The sequence below is a fragment of the Pezoporus wallicus genome, unplaced genomic scaffold, assembly GCF_028554395.1.
Source record: "Pezoporus wallicus isolate ANWC-B61680 ecotype Strahan unplaced genomic scaffold, APGP_CSIRO_Pwel_v1 contig_3058, whole genome shotgun sequence".
NCBI lineage: Eukaryota > Metazoa > Chordata > Aves > Psittaciformes > Psittacidae > Pezoporus > Pezoporus wallicus.
Genome location: NW_026641153.1, coordinates 1593721 through 1615975, shown reverse-complemented (window position 1 = coordinate 1615975; position 22255 = coordinate 1593721). Strand labels below are relative to the sequence as shown.

General features: G+C 37.5%; 1 protein-coding gene across 1 annotated transcript in view; it reads left to right on the top strand.

The window, feature by feature from the left end:
- Nucleotides 1-20090: 20090 nt before the first annotated feature.
- The window catches only part of LOC130606304 (guanine nucleotide-binding protein G(t) subunit alpha-3-like), a 48319-nt gene continuing 46154 nt past the window's right edge, over nucleotides 20091-22255 (top strand). Inside the window, exon 1 of the mRNA XM_057422534.1 lies at nucleotides 20091-20344. The gene's annotated coding sequence lies outside the window, so the exon portion shown is untranslated. The remainder of the gene's footprint in view (nucleotides 20345-22255) is intronic.

The window sequence follows — 22255 nt, the reverse complement described above, 5'->3', positions numbered from 1 at the left end:
GTATTAAGAGCCACAGAATTACAGTCATATGAATGCTCAGTCTCTCCAATTTTTGGCAACCATTTATTCTATGTTGCACTCTGCTCTGTTAGTGGTTTTCTAGTTAGTATTTTTCCAGTCTTTCTTTCACAATTCCTTTTCTCAGGTGCCAAATTTTAACACAGTCTTCTCATCCTTTCCCTAAGCCTTGTTATAAGACTGTCTGCCCAGCTCCTCTCAGAGGATAGATCTTAACCATACCAGAACAGTACCTCTAAAAGTCTTTGATGTGCAGACTGAAATGCTCATCTCAGCACTGTGCCATGCCTCTGCCTATAGTTTCAATGTGCCTGTGATTCTAACGTATATACACCTAGGTCGTGTCTAGGTGCACATTCAAGTAATGGGTATGAATCTCCTCATGACAGGAAGAGCCCCAGCGGTCAAGATTTGACAGCTTTCACTCATTGCGCTTATATAAAAACCTAGTAAAAGACAACTTCTTTGCCATTTGGAGACTGCAGATCTCAGTATTCTGATATTCATCTGCATATAATGAGAAGAATCTGCATCTTGGCATGACCTGCATATGCTGCTTCATGAGCTGGTGAGGCTTGTGAGAGTGTTTCACTTTTTCTTGGGTATTAAACATGAGAATGTATTTTTCTGTCCCCAAGTCAAATGAAAAAACCCTCTTCTCTAAGGGCAATTATATTCCATTTTTGACACAAGAAATTCTTAGGCATTTATAAATTCTTGCATGTACACATGAACATGCATGCAAGTGACTTGCTTCAATTTACAGACTATCTCCCGAAACTTAGGGTATAGCTGAGCTCTTTTGCCTCTTGCGATCTTGCTTATTGCCATTTTACACTTTGCAAAGACCCTGAATTCCACCTTTCCTTCAGTGTCCCTCACTGAAATGTATGTAGCTGAGAGGATTTGTGCCTACATAGGCCTTTGAAATTGTTATGAATCCCCACACAGCTTTAACCAAGCCATATTTTTCATACCATTCAGGTTCCTCACCTGAGCAATGGGGCAGTAATACAGACCTATTTCTTTGGCATGTTGCCACACTTACTTAGTGTATTGCTTAAACTGAGGAGCTTTCTGAGGTGCTACAGCCCTCTTTAATGTGGCTACTGCATTTATACATAGCCTTCCTTTCCTTATGATGAAATTAATCCATAAATACATTCCCACCTTTAGAACTACGCCTCATCTAAATACCATTTTGATACTTCATGTTAATTTATATTATGCATCGGCATGTACCCAGTGCACATTCTATAGATGGGTCAAGACCAACTTCCGAAGTATAGACCCAATGCAAATGTGTTGACTCAACACATCACCTGATTTCACTTCCAGATCTCTCTAGGTCACCTGAAAACATATCTTGTTTGGATTTTGCAACTTTAAGGATCAAAATCCAAAGTAAATCTGTCTTTAAAATTGTCTTTAACCAAAACACTTTAAACTTGTCTTTAAACTGTGACATCTTCCACGTTACTGCAGGAAACTTTCACGCTATTGTTGGTCCCTGCTGTGAGTCCTTGAGTCCTCTCAACCTTACTATATGATAAATTAAAAGTAGCTCTCATGAGCTACCCACCATGCATATCTATTGCTCTGCAAAAATTTAGTTCAGAATATTTCCCTCTATGAGATGAAATATTTCCTTTTTCTGTAATCAAAAAAAGCGTATTATTCAATATAGTATGCACAAGAAGGCATGAAAAAATATACTCCAAGGATCTTGAAGGATTTTCAGGATTTAGAAATAACCTTTATTCAACTTCATGAAGCATTAAAAGGGAGCAGAAACAAAATTGCTTTATAAGTTTGATCTGACCTGGTTTCATCCTCATTTTGTAATTTGGACTTATTTAATGCTGGGCACAGTTTTGTCGTGAAAAAGTGGCTGTAGTTAGCGAGACCTGATAAATTCACATAACCTGAATTTAAACAGCCTATGGGCATTATTTCTGCATTTTGCTCAGAGTGAATTTCATCACAGTTCAAAGAGCTCATATGACTATTAAATGATCACAACATGAAATTGGCTCATACTATCTGATTCATTAAGGTTTTTATTCTCATTTGCTCCTGTATTCTTCATTCCACCATATTGTAATTAGTCAAATTAATTTAATACACAGTTAAGTAACAATTAAAACTCGTCAGACACTCTGTCCTTGCAATGCATGAAGCCTAAGCTTCATGAAATGATGGAATCGCAACCAGTCGTTTTCTTCAAGCAGTTTTAGAGGCACATAAAGAAGCCATCATATGAATTATATAATTATGGCTCTTAATTAATTAGATATTAAGAAATAAATTATTTCAAAAGTAAGATTTGGCAAGGAGCATGCTAATATAGACACACCATGCAGTGGTGAGAGACAGTAATGAAAAATTATTACATTGACAGATATTTGACACCTATGTCTTTCTGTACAGCATCGCTAATAACATGAAAAGATGGGAGATATTGCAGTATGTTCAGAAAGTACAACAGCACTGAGGCTGTTTTTGTTGTACATTGCACTTCAAGTAAAACAACAGGATAGCAAGATTGTATTTTTAAAATAAAAAAACAGCTTCTGAAGTGTTCAGTGGCTCAGTGTGGCATGAGAAATGGACTTAGAGAGTTTGTGAAGATTCAAAGCCCCTGAAAGTAGCGTTCTACCTGCTTTTTTTGCTACTAGAGAGAATAATAGTCTCTCAAGTCATGAATAAAAATGTGACGGAAATTTATACAGTGTTAGGACTTTCTATGCATGCTCAAGAGTTAAAAGTTAGTCTGAATTTAGAAAAGACAAAGCAGTGTAGCTCCTTGTTTAATGACAACCCGTCCTGCCAGACTTACTCAGGTAATAGCAGGTAATGGCAGAATTCCCACAGGGGATTCCCCCGTAAGGGGAAGCTGGAACAGCTGGCATCAGTAGCGAGTCTAGGCGGTGAAACTGGAAAATCCCATGTCTCAAAGCAAAATGTTAGAGTAGAAATTTTTCCTAGGCCAGTTGCCTAGGCCTGCTGCCTACATGCCCAGACCTGGTGGTAGCAATTGTCCTCTTCTCCAACTAAGCCTGGATGTATTCAGAGCCATCCAGAATTAGAAACCAGATCAAGTGACAGATCACAGGAATTTACATCAGCAAAGTAATGAAGCTACGTAAATATAAGGCAATGGAAAATCAGAAGTTCAGTGGCATTATTCAGTTTTTCAGAAATGAATCTTATTTATTTATCTGTATTTTCTTAAAGTCTCCACATGGCTAAAACCAGCATGTCTGCTTTATTTCTGTAAACCAAGCACTGCGATATCCTAATGTACAGAATCCTAAGATTGTTATTCTCCCAAATCAGACATTACACAGAAATTCAAATTTATGTAGCTGATTTATGAAAACTGATATTTGCTCTTTGAAAAATCAGATCTCTTTTAGCTGAAATTGCAGTTTCCTAAAACATTAGAGATCAGCATTGCCAAAATTTTTTTAAATAAAAAAAAATCCTTTTTACTTAAAAAATGAAAGTGGTGTTTGTACAGTGTTCACTGTGAAAAATAAAGCTGCTGGTTTAGATTATTCCAATCTTGCTAAATAGCAATTGGTTTTAATAATCAAAAAATACAAATCTCAGATCTAGATTGCTCAGGTGAATAGTTCTCTGCTATCTCTTAAAACAGAAGTGAAAAAACTTTCTGTAGTCTTTTACACAGATAGATAACCCAGAATTTTGCCCACCAGAGTCAGCTCTCCCAGCAGGTCACTCAGAGTACTTTGCTCCTCTCTTACTGAAAAGATCCTTATCATTTATTTTTCATCTCAGCAGACTCTAATTATTTTCAATTTCTTTGGCCTCTCAGTTGCCTTTTCCTAATACAAGTACCATATCTGTAAAACACCTTCTGATGAAAATCTAAGGTTGAGCTTGCCTTATGTCTTTTGAACAAGCACTGACTTCCCATATAACCCTTGTGTAACATGGGTTCCTTCTTGGAACATCTTTGTCTGAAAGTTTTTGATTTACATAATATATGTTCAAAGGCATAAAAAGGTGCAGCAAGCAAAGCCATAGGCTTTAGAAAGAACTAACAAACAGTTCCTTCCTACTTTACCAAGCACAAATCATGTACTACCTTACCTTTCTGTCAAATTCAAGAACAGTGAATTTTTCATAGTAATCTTATGGAAGTGCCTGTGCCCAGTTACCCAGCTTTTGTATCAGAAGCTAAACTCAGTAGAAGACATACTTTAAGCAAATAAAGCCACTCAAAATACGTTCTTTTAAAAATCAGCCCACCTGAGGATACCATGAACATTTACATCTTAATATGTGAATTTATTATTTACAAGTTTTATCTTTTAAACTTTTATATACAAGCTGTAAGCTTCACCAATCTGGCCATTACCTTTCTGAAATAAAGGCTAATTTACCAAGGCACATGAATGCCTGGAGTGTTCTTGCTTCCTTGAGGCAGCATTTCCCTATGAATCTACCAGCATTAAGAATTTGATCTATTTATACCTTAAGTAAACCTTCTAAAAGAAGCATTTGCAAACTTTCACAGTTAAGTGAAATTTTCCTTTATGAAATGTACAGACTTTTTACTTAATGAGAAACCCAAATCACAACTTGTTTTCAAAACTCTGTGATATTCATGTTATTATCAGGGTCAGAATGCAGAAGAATGGAAAAGCCTGTGTCTTGTGCTCAAAGCCTATCTGCCCTACTGGGCAGCTGTAATGAATGCTGATCCTTGTTAATTTAGGAAGATACTGAACAAAATGTTACAAGAATGTTTCTTGCACTTTGTGAGGACTTGGAATCACACATGCACTTTGGGTCTCTAATGGCTCTGGCAGGAATTGTGGGAAGCATAGCAGTGATGCTGGAAAGTAAAAAGTCAAGAGTAAGAAACATACTGGGATTGAGACAGATCTTGACATTGCGCAAGTCATACTTAAGTAAGTGCCAAGAATGACTATTCAGAGCCCAAAGATCCTTGGCTTCTCTTGTGATTTTTAATCATTTTGTTCCAGACACGTATAAACAATACCTTATCGTAGGAAAGCTGAGAGGCAGTTTTCAACTCCAAAGAGTATGTGAAAGGGTAAAGGAAACTGATGCTAATAACAGAGAACCAGACTTAAGGAGCACTATGTGAACAGCCTCAAGGGACTTGACAGAGAATAGACTGAGTCTTCAAGCACAACTATGTTGTAGGAGGAAATTAGGAGAAAAGTAAAGATTCAAAAGAGATACTAAAAATAACAAAGAAAATAAAAAAGTAATCAAGCATGGGGAGTTAACCTTGGCTGGCTGCCAGGTGCCCACCAAGCTGCTCTATCACTTCCTTCCCTCAACTGAACAAGAGAAGAAAATACAGGTAAATGCTCATGGGTTAACATAAGGAATGGAAATCAATTACTTTTCATTTATTGTCATGGGCAAAGCAGATTCATCTTAGGGGAAATAAGTTAACATTGTCAATTAGGCAGAGTAGAATAATAAGAAAAAAAGAACAAATCTAAAACATACTCCCCCCTCTTCTTCCCAGGCTCAAATTCATTTCCAAATATTCTACATCCTCCTTCTGAGCGGTGCAGGGGGATCAGGAATGGGGGTGGTGGTGCATTCATAGCACTTCACCTCTACCACTCCTTCCTTCTCACACTCTTCTCTGCTTCACTGCATGGTCCCTCCTCACAGTCCCTTGTGAACTTTTCCAACATGAGTCCTTACCATGGGCTTCAGTTCTTCATGAGCTGCCTGAGCATGGGTCCTTTCTATGGGGCGCAGTTCTTCAGGAAGAGATTTCCCCAGTGTGGGTCCCCCACAGGACCAGAGGCCCTGCTACAAAATCTGCTCCAACATGGGCTCCTGTCCCTGGGGCTGTTACCATAAAAGTCAGTTGGAGACTGTCTAAGACTCGAAGTTCCAGAAAGCAGGCATTCTTCATTGCAGCATTGGGAGCAAACTCAGTTTCACAAAGGTGAGCACACCTGTTACTTGCTGTTTTCAGCTATATATTTAGCATACTCATATATTTACAGCTTTTCCAGGAAATTGTTTACATATTCATGAGATTTCCAGGAACTAATTATAATATCTTCATTCTAATTACACAAGTGTTTTCTTGCTGAGTGGAGTTCTGATGGTTGCTGATAGTCTTCCTCACTGTGTTTGCTGACTGGCCTCAGTGCTTGCACATGCTTGCAAGGTCCTAATGCTGAGTTAGCACAGGTATGTCCTTGCTTCTGTTCTGTTCCAGTCTCTGTTATCTTGAACGTAAACATCCTTGGTTATCAGTTCCATGATGTTCCTTCCCCTGTCAGCCTGACATTCCTTACTTCCTACATGCCAGCAAGTTAGAACAGCTGTTAAAGTCATACATATTATTGTTAGTTTAAACCTATAATTTAAGACTACAGGGCCATGGATCCCGACATGACCCTGCATGGGCTGCCCACAGGGTCAAACCCCCTTGGACATTCCCCTGCTCCAGCCCCCCTGGGCTGCAAGAGGAATCTGCTCCACCATGGACCTCCATGGGCTGCAGGAGTACAGCCTGCCTCAACATGGGCTGCATCATGGGCTGCAGGGGAATCTCTGTTCCAGTGCCAGAAGCACCTTCTGTCCTCCTTTTGCACTGACCTCGGGATCTGCAGGGCTGTTTCTCTCACATATTCTCATTCCTCTTTCTCACAGCTGTTGCACCACCTTTTTTTCACCTTTTCCTTTTCTTATATTATCCTAGATATGCTACCAGTGTCATTGATGGGCTCAGATTTGGCCAGTGACTGGTCCACCTTGGAGCCATCTGCAACTGTGCCTGTTGGACATGGAGACAGCTTCTGGCATCTTCTCCCAGAAACCACCCTTGCTGCCTCCACTCCATAGCTACAAAAATCTTGCCACCTAAACCAAAGAAAAAAAAAAAGGAAAAAAAAAATGATGTTGTGGGCATGTGAAACTGTAAACAAGCAGAAATACTTCAGGTAACTTTGACTTCTATGAAATCAGCTTATTGCAACCAGCTCATAATTTTACTGTAGATCTTACAATGTTTGGTGTGGTTAGGCCCCTAGTTGTAGAGTCAAGCACTAGTATGATTATCTTGGCTTTCACATCTGAAAAAAGTTTCTAGCTATTAGAGCTATAGTAAAAAAAAATGAAGGAAAAAAAATTGCAGTGAAACCGATTTCCTAATTCTAGAGATGTTAACTCTTACTGTTCCTTCTGTGTGGTGGGCTTGTGTGTGTTGAAAATTTCCAATCTATCTTTCACAAAATTTTATTATAACTATGTTTTAAATCTTGGGATATAATATTAATGAGTAATTCATGAGAGCAAATAAAAATTTTAAACTACATGTTCTCTTTTCTGCATCTCTAGCTGCAACCTAGACAGTGCATTTGTAAAGAAATCTGAAAGAAATTACTGTAAAGAAATCAATGCTGTTTTAGGAGTTCTTAAATAAGGCATATATATTACTTAAAATACATTATTACAGACTACCATAAAGTGCCTGAAGAGACAACTTCCCCCCTTTGTTTTCACAGCAGATCTGTTACATTTCAGTGGGAGGTTCTGTGTTTCAAGTTGTTTTTTTTCTTTTTATTCAGAACATATTTGGACACCACTTCTAAATGTCCTTGAAAATGAACTCCTTTTCCTATGGATTTCTAATCACATAAATGCAGAAAATTGTTATAATTAATGGTCTATAAACATCCTTGTTTTCATGGATTAGCATTTTGATTCTTCTAATCCTGCACTGATTTTCTGGCAATAATCTACCTGAAAATGTAAGAAGTGGCTCTGGAATTTGAAGCTTTTTCAATATCATTTCAGGAACCAGTTAGTCTTTTTAAATGTTCTGATTAAAAGAAAGTGAATCAAACGAAATTTAAAACCATTGCTTAGGAAATTGTCCTGTTGGTGATTCCCCAGTGTCACATGGTTTCTCTGCACAGAGAAGTACATGAACAAAATGAGGAAGACAGCACTTAATCGTGAATCAGACAGGCCTGACCTTGTCTCAGGCTTTAAGATTAGCGCAAGTGTGAGGGAAGATTTCCCAACTGTTTTTTTGTGCATTGCCTATTTCTAGCGTATTGTCATCCATTTAGTGATTAGAAATTTTGTCACTTACCATTGCTACCTAAATAAGTAATTACTTCAGACCAAGCAAGTGATTTAACATAGTCTTGTTTCAAAAGAAGAGTTCAACAACAGCTGAAGCCTTGATGGAAAAACAAACCTATAAACACAGTAGCTGAATTCCAACATCTTCAGTGTAGGCTGGGCTTGTATGTGGAAAAAGCCCTTCTAATAGCAATAAAAATCCTTTCAAGAAGTATTTACTTACACTTTAATTAAGCAAGTGTATTCATAGATGTACTATCACAAGGCAGTTCATACTAATTTTGATAATAATACAACTGTTTGCAACTGTCTTGAAAAGTTAGTTTGCATCCATATGTGTTAAATAGATAGGTGCACGTTTTCATTGTAAATCCTGGTGCTTTGCTAAGGGACAAGGGAACCAACAGGATCTTGAAGTTAAATTCATTTTGTCATGTCATGAGATCTTCCAGGAGTATCTGTTTTTCTTGATATGCCACTGTCATCACTACTTTTTCTCGAAATATCCTATTCTGATTGTTTAATTAGCATAAGGGTTATCCAAATGGCTCAACGGCACTAAAGATGTTATTATGCTCCAAGGTTTTCATATTGTGTAAACTATTTCTCCTCATATCCCAAGTCATCCTTCAACTAAACAGAAGAGTTGGGCTAAACTGACAGCTCTGACTGCAAATCCCATCCTTCCTTCCTTCTCTCCCACTTTAACACACCTGTTTTAAATGATTGCTTTCCCAATAACTGTGAAGAAGAAACCACTGGAATAAGTGAGGCTGAGCAGATATGAACAAAACTTGACTTCATAGATCCTTTCCCTCTCATAGTGTGAAGAGTTAATGCTAATCAGGAGTTCCAGCATAGTCTGAACACCGGATGTGTTTTGTTTGCCTGCAGCTAGGGTCACCTCTGAATACACGAGTCAGGGAGATCAGAGATGAAGGTGAAAAGTGGTATTTTGCTGTTCTCTGTACTTTATTGTTTGAAGAAAGCTGACAGCTCAATTACATGACCTATAGTGGAAGAGTTTCTTCTGTATTCAGGTGTGATCGGTAAAGAGAAGCTAGGTGCTTTTTTAATTCAGTGAGAGCTGGGGGCAATTGCTGAAATTAAAACTTTTATTTGGGGTGTCCATGTTGCAATTTCTATTCTAAATTATACAAGCCAAAATCCAAGTAAGTCCATAAACCCTGTTTGTATAGACCAACATTGGTGCAATAAATGCCATCACCTTTGGAGGTATATGTCAATATGCCCCTTGGCTGCAGGGAAATAATTTGTTTTTGTTAGAGCAGAATCTTCAATCCACAATAGTAAGTCCAGAACCTAGTGTAGTTAGAAATGGATTGGGATTTCTCCAATTCAGTTAGCATATCAAATTAATATGCTTAAATAAATTCTCACTTTATTTATTTAAAAGATCAATTGTAAGGAAAACCCTGAAATTCTTTCTGATAACAGGAGTTCATCTGGAAAAAGATACAATAAAAGGTGTCCCAAAGTCTCCTAGAATTGAAATGTAGTCTGGAAAAACACATTCACAAATGATTAACAGAAAAATTCCCTATCTGAATCTAGGTGTTCTCCTACAGTATTCCATGCCATTTTATAGAGCTTTTAGCTTTTTCTGCTTTACATGGAGTGGAAGGTGTTAAAAATGCAGTATAGAAAAGCTCTGGAACATTCATTTTTTATAGCTCCAGTCTTAGAAATAAATCGAAACAGTAGAGGATTAATCCGTTGTTAATAATTCGGTGTTAATTATATAGGCAGAGGATTAAGATGATATTGTTCTATTTTAAATCATTGAGATCTGATGATTATAGTAATTTAACTAACTGCTGAAAGCACGCAGAAGAAACAAATCATAGCTTTAGAGCTGCAGTTAGACTTGCTAAGCAGAATTGTTCTGGTTTGTGGTGTCTGCCACCAGACACAACATCTTCCTGCTGAGGATGAGTAATATTCTGGGGAAGCATACCACCACCACTGGCAATCCATGGCACCTTTCAACCGTAGCAAGTGCTGCTGCCACCAGTCCAGGCAGGCATGTAGAAGGGAGAAAAGAAAGAGGAAAAGGTGCAAAGGAGAGGCCCAGATACAAAGGAAGGTACAACTAACACAACTGTGGTTTACCACTATTAGAGTAACACAGACACACCAGCATGGACCTTAATAAAACTTTCACTGAGAAAATACAAAAATCCTCAGCCTTTGCATGTACGCACAGTAGGTTTACAGCCAAAGAAGACAGCTGCTATGAACTGAAATCTGAAAGGGAAGAGCTGCACAGAAAACTTAAGAAGGAAGGAAACTCACAGCAATGCGAAACTGAGCAGGTTTGATAAGGCGGTAAAAATAGGCAGTCATCTCCTGTTAGTAGATATGTGTTCTTCTGCCAAGGTGAGCTTCTTCACAGCTATTCTAAAGTCTTGGATTCTTCTCTTCAGAGTATTTTTACTTTGCAGTATGACAGTTAAGTCCTGGTGTTTTAGACAGCAAAGCAGTGAAATGGGACAGGCTGAGAAAGAATCTGGACTTTGATCCCCAGTCTCTAACATTACACCCTTAACCACCAGGTTCCTACACAAAAGGAAAGGATTTTTGCCAAGAGCACAACAACCTGGCACTGGAGCTTAGGCTCATCCCATGCACTAAGGAGTGTATGCTAGTGTAATGAATCAAGCTATACAGGCTGTTCTGGAGCCTGAAATCTCAAAATATAATTTATAATCTGGGTGTATGTCAGAATATGAAGAACTGTCTCTAGGACTATTTATGTTTCTTGTTCTTAGCTTCTTACCTAAAATTTAAGTAGCTGAAGTTGAGAGGACCTTTATTTCAGTTGTTAAATTGCTTGAATTTATTTTAGAAGGCTGACCATGTTTTTTAATTCCAGTCTTCCAGGTCCATACGCAAATATCTAACCTAGTAGTCTGATACCAAACTCACTTAGTACTCAGAAAATTTGCTGCTTTGAAGCTGTGAAATCAACATTGGAGTGCCAAGCAGCAAGCCACAATTGGAACATCTGCATGCAAGATATATCCTGCCAAATATTTGTATCTCATAATTTTCTTAGTCAAACTACTCTTCAGACTGCCCCAAAGTGAAACGAGTTGAAATGACAGGAAGATATCTGCAGAAGAATTTTTGTTTTATTTTGGACACAACAGGCACTTCTATGAGAATGTCCTCTGAATAACAGTAAACATAATGTTTGGAACTGTATTGAATTCTTAATCCTGCAAGAGAGGCTGCTGAGGTAAGATATGACAGTGTTCTGTAAGCAACAGATAAAAGTGAATTGCTCTTTCTTCCAATAGAGAAATGAAATCTATTATCCCTTAGAGTGGAATAAAAAAAATCCAAAATAAAACAAAAATTCTTCTGCAGATATCTCACGGTCACTACTGTACAAACTGTTATCTACAACCACATTTATCACTGGGGTTTTGTGAACAGAAATTCAAATAGACATCACAAAAAATTTTACAACTGGCCCATGACAACTGAGGAGAATCAGGACACAAAGTACAGAATTACAAGAGTAATTCTTTATTCCTGTGCATGAGGTGTCCCATTCAAATTGAGGCACACCAAGTGCAGTTTTAGACATGGTTCTCACCCTTTTCAAGGGTTCAGTTACAACATGATTTGACCATTTACTTCTTAACACATATATATTATATTTTAAAGCTCAAGAAAGCTAATACAATTTCATATTATTAATAAAGTTCATAACATTTCAAACTATAAAGACTAATTGGTACAATTGTTAGCGAATGAGATTTTCCTGACATAGACCTGTCAGGCTTCTATAACTTTTATACTAGAAAATTTTCACCAACAGGATCTGAAGGCTTCTTGGACTGTTTGCACAGAATTATCTTACCCTCTCACCAACAACCTCACACAGGGACGTAAGTTTGCAGTCAGGACTTCTTTACTAATTTTGATGACATCTGCTCATATTTCAATTCAGACTTTTTTCACACCAGTTTTGTCCAGAGAGACTCTTAACATGGTCTGAATCACTACAGAGAGAGGGAGGAACAAAACTACTTATACAATCACATATAGGAGGAAATTTAGCAACCTACTGCACCGCTGAAATACATTGGAATTCCAGAATCTAAATTTCCTTATTTGCTTAAAAGCACAGATGCCTTGCCCATGATGAATATGCACCTGTCTGTCGTACACTGAGATCCTGAAAAGTCTTGGATTTGTGTGAACCTCTGTAGATCATCCAAAGTTAATACATCACTAATCTGTTATAAGTACTTTTCCTCATAAATATGCATGTAGGTTTCTCTATATAAGCAACCTGAGTATGCATGCAGGATGTGGTGATTGTAGATTTAATTATCTCCTCAAGAAGAGTATAAATTCTTCTCACCAAGAAAGCCTTAACTATCGGCTTGAAACCAAAGTCTCAAGCATGATCATGCTTATGTCACTGTTTGCTCTAGCCCCGTTATTTAAGAGGTCCCAGTGTAGGTATACTGCTCTTTTACTGTGATTCTTATCTCTTTTTAAGTGGTGTGTTATCATGCCTTTAAGACTGTAATTTGGTAATTAATAGTTCTTCTATTATGCTATGCTGTAAGATTAAATCCAGCCGTTTCCTGAGTTGGTAGAAAATAGAGTTTTACAGTCTTCAATTTATATTCTGCTATTCCAAATTCTTTCACAAGTCAGGGATCTAAATTGTCTTGCCTATTGTTTTTAAGCTCTTGAAGCAACAAAATAACAATAAGGCAATGACCTTGCTGAGTAAGCAGTAAACTGTTTTGAGAAGTTGTTATGGTAATAAAATTTTATCTCTGTTCCCAGGGAGAACAGATTTCAACAGAAGTAAATGATACTGTCACTTGCTCATCTATTTGAAAGAAAAACATTCCTAACACACTCCAGCAACTTGCTGAGCTATGTCATGGTCTGTTATTTTCAGTTTTGTGACTAATTAAGTTTCCCTCCGGTTCTACCCTTGAAGAAGGCCATTATAGATATAGATATATAGTGTCATTCCAGCAATGACTAGAGAGAGTCTAGAGAGAAAATAATGTGTTAGTATGGAAAGATGTATCTTTCTATGCAGATATTCTAGCTTTGTGTTTTTTTTTTTAATGAAGTATCTTAATGCTTCAGTGAAATCATAAATTTGACATTCAAACTTTAATTCCTTCCCACCTTTCTACATGGTCTTGGTACGTGAAACTAACTAGACATCTTAGATTCTCAGCATGAGTAGGTTCTAGTCAGCCTAATAAATAGATGTAAACTTAGGCATACGGTCCCTTTTGGGTCACCTTCACTTCTCACGGGCACCTGTAAAGGACTGTTATCAGCAGCTGCTTAAAAGCAGGTGCAGTGCAAGTGCTGAAGCTGAGATTAGACTACACGTTTTGCAACTCTCTTAACTTGTTGCCACTTCCAAGGCCGTGGCTGAGATTAGACTACACCTTTTGTGACCTTGTTAACTTGTTGCCGCTTCCAAGGCTGTGCTCTGTCTTCCAGATTTCATGCCAATTTTGTTCTTTGGGATCAGTCCAAACTCAGTGTAAATTCTCCTCATTTTCTGACAAGTTGTTATTGTTTGATGCTCTTCCTCATCATGCTCAGGACAGCAGCCCATGACTGCACAATACAAATTCTTCTTAACAGTATTTTCTACTCCATCATCAATATCCCTCCTGTATTCAGTTCTTCCTTCCTGTTTTTTTTTTATGTTTGCTAAGGACTAATAAAGAATCATTCCTGTTCTGTGGAAACCTTAGTTTTTTTTCCTTAGTGTCTTGCAAAACCAATGAATTATAGTAGCCTGACATGCTCTTTTTTCTTGCGTGTACTTTTTATTATTTACAAGTAAAGGGTTTTTTAAAAGATAACAATTTGTAAACTAGCATGAATACTAATTTTTTTTCCACTTCTATCTTCATTTTTCTATGCATTTTCTGTATATCAGTTACATTTTTATTGGAAATTGCCATTTTTTTAAACAGAAATGCATCATCAGATGTTATGGCAAAATCTACCCTGAATCTCCTTTGCTAATAATTAGATTCATTTGTTTTTCTCTCCTCCAGTTGACATGGAGAAAAACTGATCATCATCCTTTTACTACATTACACAGTAACATCCTTTTACATCTTTCTTAGTTTTCTTGACCAAATAAAGTGCATTCAACCATTCCATAGTGATCATGCATTCTTGTATTTGTCTTGGTCTCTCCTCTGGACTTTCTCCAGTTTGTCTGCATTCTTCTTATCCTGCTTACAGTGTTCCTGTAAAAAGGAAGACTGTAACAGCTTCCTGTAACAGCTTCATTAATACCACATAAAAAGTATATAACTTTCATTGCAATACAACCTTGTTCTTAAAATATCCCAGATGAAGGGTGGTTTGGGGTTTGTTTAGTTGTGGAGGTTTTTACTTCTGTACAAAAGTCTTAGATTATTGAGCCATATTGAGATACTTAAATTTTTCATAAATATTACACTTTGCTGACTTTAAAATTTCAAATAATTTCTGTAGTTTAGTAGGATTTTGCACTGCAATCTTCTTTTCTATAGTCCTCTAGAAGGTGAAGTGCAGTTATTCTGTTGGATAAGATAGATAAAATTTTGATATTTGTTTGCTGTCATCTGAAGTTTACAACCCTTCTTTATCTAGTGAACTGATCAAACATACTCCACTACTTATTTCTCCTTTACTGCTCCTTCCAGATCTTAAAATACACACATATCACTGCCCACCGTATTGAACTTAGCACCATGGTCTTTCATATCTGAGCCTTGGCTGGGTGAAATAGTGGTTAAGTAGAGGGCAACAGGGCCCCATCACCTTACCTTAATGTCTCCTCTTTTCCTCAGTTGTTCAGACTGCTCAGGGTTCTTTCTTAACCAAACACTTGCTCTGCTCAATGTTCTTGTTCAACCAGAGAAAAGTCTTCTCTCTTCAGGAGTCATTAAACTGTTTGCAAGTCTGGAGAGGTTGTTGTACAGTACATTCCTGACTGTAGACAGCAGAAGTCAAACCTTTCTAAATCCTTAAACTCGTAAGTGCAGGTCACCTTACAGTCAATATCTCCTCATGAGGAACATGTTCCTTCCGCCTCTACTGTTACAAACTCACTTAAAACTCACCTGGATTCAGTTTGGTGGAACAACCACCCCAAGAAAAGATTATCTTTGCTGCTGCTTCCTTTACACAATCCTACAACTTTGTGCATTACACAATTCTACAGCTATCTGTACCAAGACTATAGCCCACAGAGAAAGACTTGAATGTATTTTCCCAGTCTAGAGTTCTAGGTTTTCTATGCTATGGTCAAATTATGAAGTCAGAAAAATATTTTTCTATTGATGCATACACCTAATGTTTAAACTCAGTGTTTCTGATGGAGCTTCAAGTCTGTACTCAGAGTTTTTTTCTGGACCTAGGACAAGGGATTTATTTTATAAATCTAATACTTTTAATCAATTAAAAAAAAAAAAAAGTAATGCCTTCCTCCAAACCATGTTGATGTTCTAAGGACAAATTTCATAAAAGCTTTTGTAACCTTCTGTGAGATCTTTAGAAAGAGCATGTTTAATTAATTAATTAATATCATCATATATTTACCTGAAGGTTGAGTGAAGAAATAAGTGTTTTTAAAAACCAGTTTCTTTGAAGGGAATAAATTGAGAATGGTGTCTTCTAAATACAAAGTCTAAGCAATCATAGATGTAAAGAGCTCACAGCACAAAGGATTTGTCTCTAAGAAGCAAGTTGTTAAATGCGTTGCAGCTGTGTGTTACAAGCATTTAGATTATGATGGCTGCACATTGCTTAATTAAATGGTAAGACAACTTACATCAGATGGTGAGCCTGAACACCATTTCTGGGTGATGAAAGTGTCCCACTGGCGGATGGACAGCTTAATGACTGCTGCAGTTCAAAACTGAAAAATGAGCTTCTCCTGGGCAGCAAAGGGTTTCTGAACAGGGAGAAGGATACTGAAGTTTCTGTTCTGTGACAGAAGATCTCCTAGAAAACTAGTTCAGCACATACATAACAGAAAAAAGACTTGAGTGTTCATTTCTTCATTGGCTGTGTTATTTTAAGCATTCCTCATCTGTCACCGGATAGTTGCTCTCAACCCTTGATCTGTCCCTTCCTCTTGGTCATTACAACCAAAACCTTTTTATCCTGGGTTAGTTTCCAGCTAGATATGTTCTCTAATGCAGTGCACTCAAAGCAGTGCAAATACAGAGAACACATCGAATGGTAAGCATGTAAGAGCTGCTTAATTAGTTTAAATGCATATCTAATATTTATGCCTAATATCTAACCATGGCCTCCAACAGCTGGTTAGGCAAGTTAACCCCATTCTCATAGTTAGGTTTGTAACATAATATAAAATAATTGTAGAGCTTCTTCAGAGTCAAACAGAATCAATAAGGAACTACTAAGCATCTCCTGGAAGGATACCCATGTTCTGACAATCGGTTTCAAATATGACTTCATCATTCACTATTGATTAAACTGCAGTTTTATCACAGCTCAGATAAATAGCAACATTTTTTGTAGAGCTAAGGATCAGATCTAGAAAGAGATCTGGATCCAGAGTATCACCATCTGTTTCCTATCTCTACCCAGGGAACAAAAAAAAGCCATACCTGTAAATGTAGGAGATTGTCTAAAGGATCATTTTCACACGGCCATACTGCTGCTTATGCTGATATGCTGCATCTACCAGCTCAGATTGCTCATCCCAAGTATGTTGGAATTCAGGATTGAACTGATTTAGCAATAATTTCTGTCAGCTGGAATACAGCTGCATGACCCAGAGTCTGTTTCAAATAGTAAAAATTAAAGTCCCCAAAACTGTTATCTGCACAGCAAAAGTATTAATAGTTATATATAAATAAACAAATTAAATCAAATTAATTAAATATAAGTATAAATCAGAGGAATTTACAAGAGTGCTCAAAATAACAAAGACTAGAAGATAAGATTGAGTTGCTAATAGTATATTAGCAGGTCGAGAAAGCTAATTCTCCCCCTTTATTCTACCCTCCTCTCATGAGACCCCACTAGTAGTACTGCATTTAGTTCCGGAGTCTTCAGCACAAGAATGTGATCTGCTCAAGCACATCTAGAGAAGGGCTACAGAGATTACCAGAAGGCTGGAGCATCTCTCTCACAGGCTGCGAGAGATGGGATTGTTCAGCCTGGAGAAGGCTCAGGGGAGACCTTATAACAGTCTTCCAATACCTAAAGAAGGGACTACAAGAAATCTGGAGAGTGACTTTTTACAAGGACATGTAGATGTCCATGGAGTTGTTTTTTTCTTCTTTCACTCATCCATGACACCAATAATGGGAGGGTTTCACAGAGGCATTGAAGGGGCTGGTGTTATTTAGACTGGTTTTAAGATTCCAGGAAATACAGGTCCTTATCTTCAGCATGAAGGCTGCTCTCCTCCTTGCAATGAGCTGGGGCCCTTTAGTTATGCTGACTTAATCATAACTACACAGTATTCAGTGTAAATAATATATCTCTCAAGAAAAATAATACAATTTCATATTGTTAAGAAAGTTCATAAAATTTCAAACTAGAAAGACTAATTGGTACAATTATTAGGGAATGAGATTTTCCTGACGTAGATCTGTCTGGCTTCTATAACTTTTATACACCAATGGAATCTAAAGATTTCTTGTATTGTTTGCACAGAGCTATCTTCCTCTCCCACGGAGGGCCTCCCATGGGGACATGAGTTTGTGATGAGGACTTCTGTACTAATTTTCATGACATTTTACCCACATTTCAATTCAGACTTTGAAGCCTATGGGGACTTTCAGTTTAGGTACATCTGATTCTGTCAGGACTGTGTTAGGAATTATGCTGACAGGCTAAAAAATTGCAACCTGATGTTTCCCCAACAGAGGCTCTTGATGGCAAGCACCCAGTGTACCCAGTCAGTGCTACTGTCCATGACAAAAGTCATGAAAACAGTCAGAGGTCTGTGGAATCAGATTTCCTGTTTCTAATACTCTTCCTTTTTCTCAGGGATTCAAGAAGAGTGCCACTGTTTTACAACATATTCTCCACTCCGTGGGTAGTGCAGTACAGCACAGCTGCACATTTAGTTCATCTGAGTGGCATATAGTTGCTAGCTAAATTTGCCTCCATATGTTTTCATAATTTCACTGTCAATCATTCCTCTCTGCTTAATGTGCATGCCTTGTATAATGTATCACCTCAGTCTTTAGCTGTAAACCAAGCCCTATCTCAAAGCCAATCCTCAGCTAAAAAGCTGGCTATCCTTCACTGGTGCCCTTGCACTGGATCGCTTCAAAGTTGGCTTCTAGCCAAAAACATGTCTATTCCACATACCACTGGATTTTCACTTCTGCTCTAATCTGGCAACCCGCATTTAAAGATATATACATAGAATCACAGAATCATAGAATCGTTAGGGTTGGAAAGGACCTTAAGATCATCTAGTTCCAACCCCTCTACCACGGGCAGGGACACCTCACACTAAACCATATCACCCAAGGCCTCGTCCAACCTGGTCTTGAACACTGCCAGGGATGGAGCATTCACAATCTCCCAGGGCAACCTAATCCAGTGCCTCACCACCCTAACAGGAAAGAATTTCCTCCTTATATCCAACCTAAACTTCCCCTGTTTAAGTTTTAACCCATTACCCCTTGTCCTGTCACTACAGTCTCTAATGAAGAGTCCCTCTCCAGCATCCCTATAGGCCCCCTTCAGATACTGGAATTTTAGTGAAAACCAAATATGTTCTAGTGAAGCCCAAATTACTCTGCTGACTTCAAGAGTAATCACATTAAATTCTGCAGCTTGCAATGAGAAAGGGGTCCGTTGGTTGGCTAATCACACCTCAGGCTCACCAGATTCAGCCAGGACCTCTTTCTTGGTCCAAAGACCAAACAGCTGCTACCAGAATTGAAAGCAAATCTGCAAACGCCTTCCCTTTGCCATGACACTGGTGCACCCCCATCTTTTTGACTGATTAAATGTATTGCTACATAAGGAAAAACAGGTAGCTTTAAATCTTACAGTGGCACAGAGAACACGACAGTTGTCCCTGTGTTTTATCTCATTTCAGAAAAAATAATCTAGCAAGGAGAGTTTCAAGTGAAACTTTTTTAATATTTAACTAAACTTATCAGAAATAGGGGAACTGACAAACAATAAGGTGCACTTTGAATATTGCTTGTTATTTTTACATGACCTTTGTTACTTAATCATATAAATGACATTTCAGTCTTGGGTAAGAAAAGATATGTGAGACCTTTTATGTGGAAAATGGTTATTACATTCTATTATTAATTATTTTATGGCAGTCTTATATATATATGTGTGTGTATCTCTTATGTAACAGATGTGAATTATGGTTTATGTTCTCCAAGAACAAAAAAGAAATATAATTGGTTTATTATTGTTTGTCAACAACTGCATATATGATACGGAATTCTGAGATTTGTTTGACAAGATACTCTAAAGAGTGTGTATGCAATACTTCTGAGCAAAATCATATATTTAGAAGTACAAACTTATAAGACATTTTCATTATTGAAGTTAACGATTAAATATATGCATAATTCAACCATATGTATAGTAAATTTCTGACAAATATACTGTGGAAGAAATTGTGCTGCAAGAAAAAGTTGGGCTGAGAACAAGGCAGCCAGCAAGCCAGGCAGTCTGAAAGCAATCCCAGATGCTCACCTACTTGATAGGTAACTGGAGAGCATTTCATTCTATAACAGCAGCATTTTCCCAGCATTCTGTTACAGGAGAAAATTATCAGCTGCTATGAACAGTTCCTTTAAATTATTAATCCAGTGCACTGTTTGCTTTGCAAAGTGACATGTATAGATTACTCAAAAGTTACCTTTAGATATTGTTTGTGGTAGCAGAACATGGCCAGAAAGATCCCTTTGCATTGAAAAAGACAGAGTTGATTATGTGCTACTACATGGACTGAAGTACTCTAAATCAAAGTTTCCTAAGTGAATTATTTAATACCCAATGTGTGAGGATAAAGAACTCTTTTTTTTTTTTTCAGTTCCCCAAGCATGGTAATCTTCTTCTGTGACTTTCTGCAATTAGCAAAGACTGTTCACAGACCCAGTGATTTGCTCATGAATTGCCCACTGGCTGTGGTAGTTCATAGCCAGTAAGAACTATTTGCATGAGGAACTGCAGAGAATGTAACATGAACTTACTGTGATCGAGAGGTTTCAAAATGTGTAATCCAGCAGTTGCATAAGTGGCCTTTATTATATAGTAGGAACTATTTCAAAGAAACTCTGGACTGAAATTCTGTTCACAAAATGGGACTATTCTTACTACCTTTAAAGAAAACATGATAGGTGGCTGCTGTGGCCATTAAAGCAGCTTGCTTTCTCTAATGCTTGGTAGAATCAGGTTGTCATTGTTAAGCCTCCAGCTGTGCCTCTGGGAGCAGCACGGAACTGCCAGCTGCATTTCATGTAGTGCTGTCCAGAGCAGTGTGCCAATATCTGGGTAAACAGTTTGTCCCTGTTGTTTTGCTGGGGGAAAAAGAAGAAAAAGTCATGCTGTTTCCAACTGTATCTAAATTTGAGCTTTCCTGCATCTTGAAGGATAATCACATTTTTGAGTTAAGTAAGCAGGAAGTAGAATCTAATCACAGAGCAATCAGGGGGGAAGGAACTGTGCTCTACTAACATGCCTGAGTTTTGCTGAGCTATAGTTGTGGGAAATGCAGGGATACCAGAATAACTGCTGCTCTGAAACACTATCTGTGAGACCACGTGACAGCAAGAATTTTCTACAAAAAACTATCTGCTCACCATGCTGTAGTAAAGTAATTACTACCCAAGCTTACACCCTCTTGTACCCACCTATAGGATATTAAATTTCTTGGATTCACTCTTACAGTTTCAAAGCATGAGGGAGAAAATAGAAACAACCAAGTATTCTATGACTGTGTTCATTACATACAAGTAGACATGTTAAGGTTAATTAAACAACCTATGTTGCTCTTGCAGCTTTGATACCGCAGACCCCTGACAACCCCACTGATGTTCTTGTTCCATAACAGTTAACTACACAGAAGGATATCCTACACTGATGCAGAGCAGATTTAGAATAAATTCCCTAGAGCCAGTAGAATAACACCATTATAACAGTAATTCAGGGGTCAGGACCAGGGTCCCATTTTTCACATTTATGAAAGCACTGCTAAGTTTTCCTTATGTATCTTTTCTGAATTTGCTTTCCTGACTTCACAGATACAGCAATGAATATTCATTCAGTTAAGCTTGGCAAATTGATGGATAAAAATCATAGCCTTACACCCTCCAGTATCTGTTACTGCAGTAAGGGAGGTTTCAGAACTTCAGCCTAGGAAGCATTAAAAGATTAAATTCAGGAATTGTGACATGATACAGCAAAATGAAAATGTTCCTAAACAATTTGTTCAGAAGAAGACATTATAACGACTCTGGTTTTGCCTGACATCAAAGTTTCGAAATTGTTTTGTAGACAAGCACCCATCTACATTGTTTATTTAAAAAAGCTCCTAAAGTCAGATTGCTAAGAAATGAGATTCTTACACAAAGTATGTAAGGTCTACAAGAAGAAATTACTTCACTGTTTTTTACAGTACAAATCTATTCAAATAAATCAAAGATGAACAAACACTAATTACCCTTTACTAGTTTATATCCAGTTGCTATACAACTAGAACATTAAAGGTTACTAAAAATCATACATATATGTCATTTCAGCATAGTTAATGATATATTTTTTTGTAATTTTTATACTCTTTATACGAAATATAAAACAGATGTAAAATAAGAAATTTATTTATATGAAAAATGAAGTAACAAAATATAGAACTTACTCAAACTAAAAGCACCAGAGAAATGGTGTTTGTCTAAGTAAAATCCCTTTGCCTTCTTTCAAAAGAGGTTAAATATGCCACCATGAAATTGCACTACTAATAAACACAGCCACTGCTCAGGTGAAAGAGTTGAATGGTGGCTTCAGACAAGCAGCATTTCAAATTACTACTTTCACAAAGCATGTCAGGAAATACCTA